The 5,614-nt window shown below is 39.6% G+C and overlaps 1 pseudogene; it reads right to left on the bottom strand.

Annotated features, from left to right (window-relative positions):
- Positions 1 to 2,109: 2,109 nt before the first annotated feature.
- Positions 2,110 to 2,972, bottom strand: LOC101302096 (annotated as a pseudogene).
- Between the last annotated feature and the right edge of the window lie 2,642 nt (positions 2,973 to 5,614).

The following is a 5,614-nucleotide window of genomic DNA, read 5'->3' as shown; positions in this document are numbered from 1 at the left end:
AAGTGGTGCAAAAATGGAAATCCGCACCAAAACTTTGGTGCGGACGTCCGCACCTGGAATTCCTGTATATATATGTATCTATATATTTGTTTATATATAGTTCATCCAATATAAATTCTATAGAGATTTTATTTTTTCTTTTTAGTTTCTTTTTTAAAGTTCATATATATATATATATAAAGTAAAAAGAAAAAATAATGGTGAATTAAGAATTCTAAAACTATTTGATTCACAAAGATAAATTTTTTATATTAAATATCCTAATTGTGACCCTAAATCTAATGAATTATTATAATATTTGACTCCATAAAAAAATGTATTTAATTTAGTTCATGTCAGGTAACTAAATCAACTACATAAAAATGGTAACTAACTTGAAAAGTAGAGGGGAGGAGTATAAAAATGACCTAAACTTGAAAAGTAGTTAATACATGAGACTTTAAAATAATGAAATTAATACATGAGACATTTAATACGTATAATGTGTTCTGTACGTTTTAGTGCGTGAATATGCCATTTGGGAAAGTCTCCGGTGAACTTGTGCAAGAGTATAATGAGGCTAGTAAAAAATAAATGAGTTTATTTTATTAAGATGAAGCTAGGTAACACTTTTACTAAGTGAAGAGCATTTAAGTGAAATTCCATCTCAAAGCAGATATGCTATTCTAAAATCTTCGCTATTGCTGAAGTCACCCTCGAAAGATCACTTATGTCTTTGTTCACTCTGTCAGAGGAGACCTACTTAAATTGTATTTCACATGCATCAGCATATTCGCTAGCATCGTTCATGGAGTCTTCTGCAAACTTAGGGTCACCCATAATTGCATCTTTGGCTTCCTTGATGTCAATGCTTAAAACAAAATGGTAATTGTGACTGCAATATTTCAAAGGCTTTATTGCCTGGGCTCTGTTTAAGCGATGTATCAATTTTTTTTCAGAATACCATTCACTTTTGTACTAACTATATCCACCATTATGAGACCCAAGCTTGGAATATCCGCATACGCGCTACGAGGGTCAGATTTGAGAGAATTGACACACAAACTTGGACGTGGTCTTTTGCTGCATGTCTGCTCAACAAGCTTGGCATCCATTGGGAGGATAACAATACAATGACTTTGTTGAAGAAACATAATGACAACTAAAACTACGATTCTTGCTCCCCACATAGAATTCTTCATGTTTTATGATAAAAGGTTTGGGATCTGGGTCGATATATTCTTGCATGAAAGGAGATGATGATATGATAGACTTATATATAGTAGCTGCATGTCCAATGTCAAAGTCAATGGACCGTTATAATTAGAACTCTTAAAGGAAATGCATCAACCCAACAAGGAATAAAATTTATTAGTAAATTAAATTTCTTTATAAGTAATGAATTAAATGGCTTTAGCAACGTACTGTATGTTGTAAAGCTTCTCGGAATAAAACGTATGTTGTAAATGGTAATTATATAATAGTAAATGATTACCCTAAATGAAAATTAAACCAAATGTTGAGTCAATGGACCGCTGTAATTTAAACATTATTTACAAGGAAAGAAATTTGAAAATTGTTGTAGAGAGAATGTGATATGAGAAGAAATTAAGTAATTGAGATATGTAAAGCATATAATGTACATACATAGAGAGAAATTTTTAAATGCTCCCGAAAGACCACGTGACAGTCTAACGTGGTCATCCTTTGCCAATTAAATTTTAATATGTAGATTTATTACAACTAAAATATAAACTAAGGTTTTCTATATTTTGTGAAATGACCGTCATAGGTCTTTTATGATTTTGGCCTAGGGTTTAGGGGTTAGGGTATAGAGTATATGGTTAGGGTTTAGGGTTTAGGGGTTAGGGTTTAGGATTTAAAAAATCAACAAGAAACCCAAAATGGTCTTTGATAAAATCGCTAAAATAGTTTTTCATCATGAAAATCCACATGTCAAAATTTGAATGGAATGGAGGACCACGTCAGATTACCACGTGGTTCTTCGGGAGCACTGAAAAATTCCTCGTACATAGATTCCTGATACAATACTAATAATACTAAGAATCGTAACATATATTGATTCAGTTCCAAGATATCAACAGGAGTTTACACAGAAGCAGCTGCAATTCATCTCAACAAGCCATACTCTGCAATTGCAATCTCAAATGCTTGAATCCTTTCCCCGGTAGCAAAGCCATTGCGATCATAAGACGATATTTCCCCTATGTTCAGATCATTGCAAACCTTGATCAACTCCCCGCCAATAAGTTTAGCAGCTTCCTATCAAAGGCAGAACCAACTTAAGGCAAGGCTCAAGTTGCAGTAGAATCAAGAACCATACTGGAGCCAAACAAAGAGAATAACTTACAGCAATACTACAATTGGGATCCTGCCATATAGATTTATGCAGCGTGCTTCCATAAAACAAGCACTTCTTGTTCTGGTCATCTACCAGCATAACATACAATTGTTTGTCTGAACAGAATACCGAAAGCCTTGGCTTCATGGGTGTGCCATTGTACTGATCAAGAAGTAGAACAAGAATGCATTGTTACGAAAACCAAAAGGAATGATAATAACAAAGAATGTGACTCAAGACACACATAAGCATTAGGATGAAACTACCTTCTACTGCATTCTCCTGTTTAGAGTTTTTGCATTTTCGGTTCTGGCAGGCTGCCTCACTCTCATCACTACCAGCTTCATGAAGAAACCTACACAGTAAACTCAATGTCTGACTCCAAAATCCAGAATGCAAACTTTCTATAATAACTAACTGGAGCTCGAAATTCACTTACTTCTTATGGTCTGCAAGACTTGAAAGTTGGAAGCTGCAGAACGACTCCCAAAAAGAGCAGAAAACGTAAACTGGAGAGCAACAACGTTCGAAATGATTTACAGTAGCACCTGCACAATGTAAGTAACTATCCATATGCAAATACCTGTGAAAGAGAGAACATTGGATAGATGAACTTGTATATTAGACACATGCTAGCAATAACATCTAGGTAACATCTAACTAGAAAACAAGCTACAATACTACAAACTCTGCTCATCCAAATCCACCTTCTAACATCTAACTACACCTCGGTTGCTACATTTGTTATCTGCCCATATCATTGCTAAGTCAGGTTACTACTTTCAAGTTTAAACTCCCTGATTCAAAATGCACTTCATATGATGAATGCTCAATTACTAATACATGACCAAAAACACTCATGTTCAACTTCTCTACAATCCTAATAGCTGGTGAAAACAAACAGAATTTGCAGAAAACAAACAGAAAAAGCAAATTCTCAACAAGACACATTTTATTGCTTTACCAAAATGTAGCAAAGAAACAATCAGATCAGCAACAATAACTACAACAATTACTTACATATCCAAATGCATACACCACCCCAGTTCATAATCCAAATCCATGATGCCAGTTCTTCAAAACTCAACCAAACTCAAATTCAGTAAGGAGGTGAAGCTCGACAATTAAACATACTTTGATACCTGAATTGCATTCGACGGTCGCAGGAAAACACAAAACATGGTCGGAAAAACTCAGAAACTTCATCTCTTTGATTCTCTCTCCCAAGTTGACGTATGTACCAGAAATTGCAATAGGCTTCGTGATTTAATGGCCTCCAACTCCGAACCCGACGACTCCTACTACCCCTCCCCTTCCCAAAACCGACACCTTCCCTATATCTTCAAGTGCCGGTGATGTGACGAGGAGGAGGGACACGATGGCCTTGACGGATCTGACGAGATGGAGTGGATGATGCCGTCGGCGAGCGCCGTTGACTAGCACGGCCTAGAGATGCAGGGGATGGAGAGGGAGATGCGGCGGCTGAGCCCAGCGAAGAGGAGGTATCGGCTGAGGGGAAGCGGGGTTCGCCAGAGCTCCGACGGAGTGCATGTATTTGCGATCGGAGACCGGAGCTCCGTTCACGATCCATGTCGACGATGGTCGGCGATAGGAGAGAGAGAGATCGAGAGAGAAGCTAAGAGAAGAGAACGAGAGAATGTCACAGAAAGAGAGAAAGAGAGAAAAGAATGATGTTTATAACAGAAAGGGTAGAATTGTCAAACCCTAAAATTTAAAAATGTATTTTTTTTATCAGAATTGATACTTAATATTGACCATTAAATCATATGATATAGAATTAAGTAACTATTTTATCATCTAATAACATTTGGGGTGACCATTTTAACTGGGTTTTACGGCCAGCCTTTGGCCGCTAATCGCCATCTTTCTTGGGATCTTCTTCAGGCTCTTTCAGGGGACTCTTCTCTTCCATGGATTGTGGTAGGGGATTTCAACGAGATTCTGCATGAGGATGAGAAGGAGGGTGGTCTGGCTCGTAACCCTAACCAGATTTTACGGTTTCAGGGTGCCCTGGATGATGCCGAGCTCTTTGACCTAGGGTTTCGGGGTGCGCCGTTCACCTGGAAAGGGGGTGACGTGAGATGCCGGCTGGACAGAGCAGTGGCGACACCTTCCTGGCTGGATGTTTTTCTTGCCTCCCGCGTGCTTCACCTTCCTCCAATTCATGGTGACCACGTTCCCTTGCTTATTGGGGTGTTACAGGAAGAGCCGCTTCAGAGGCAGTGGCAGTTCCGGTTCCGTTTCAACTCGGCTTGGACGGCGCATGAAGGCTGTCGGGATGTTGTGGCGGCAGGGTGGAGTCATTTTGAAGGGGGGACTCCCATGTATCGTACTATGTCCAGAATTGCTCACACCAAGATGGCTTTGAATTCTTGGCAGTATACGACATTTGGGAATAGGAAGAGGGAGATCGAGTTGATCCGGGGCCGGTTGCAGCAACTTATGTCACTTCCCTTGTCGTCTGGGAACTTGGAGGAGCATGCTTCTTTATCAGGCAAGCTAGAGGGTTTCTTGGAGGAGGAAAGATTGTACTGGAAACAGCGTTCAAAAGTGACCTGGCTCACAGAGGGTGATAAGAACACCAAGTTCTTTCACAGGTTTGCTTCTAATCGGAAAGCTAAGAATCGTTTAGCTGGGTTGTTTGATGAGACTGGTGTGTGGAAACCAGCTTTGGATGGAATGGAGAAGGTTATCTTGGACTACTTCTCTTTCATGTTCCGGTCTGAACATTCGGATGAGAGCCGGATGCTAGAGGTGGTGAACTTAGTTCGGCCGAGGGTGTCTGACCAGATGAATAAGGAGCTGACTGCTCCTTATTCGGATGAAGAGATTCGAGCTGCTTTGTTTCAAATGTACCCGACTAAATCGCCGGGTCCGGATGGGATGCCTCCGGAGTTTTTTCAGAAGTATTGGGAGACGGTAGGGGTAGATGTTTGTGTGGCGGTGCGTGACTTCCTCTCTTCTGGGCAATTGTTGAGGGATGTGAACTATACTCACATTTGTCTGATTCCTAAGGTTGCGAACCCCACGCAGTTCTCTGACTTGAGACCAATAGCTTTGTGTAATGTCCTGTATAAGATTTGCAGTAAGGTGATTGCAAACAGGTTGAAGAAACATCTTGCTGGTATTATTTCTCCCTTTCAGAGTGCTTTTATTCCTGGCAGGTTGATTACAGATAATTCTTTGATTGCCAATGAAGTGTCTCATTTTATTGATTCGGATAAAGAGGAGGGGGTTATGTCTTTGAAGTTG

Source organism: Fragaria vesca, linkage group LG6 (assembly GCF_000184155.1).
Source record: "Fragaria vesca subsp. vesca linkage group LG6, FraVesHawaii_1.0, whole genome shotgun sequence".
NCBI lineage: Eukaryota > Viridiplantae > Streptophyta > Magnoliopsida > Rosales > Rosaceae > Fragaria > Fragaria vesca.
Note: the sequence above shows the minus strand (reverse complement) of the source record. Positions and strands in the feature narration are given on the sequence as shown.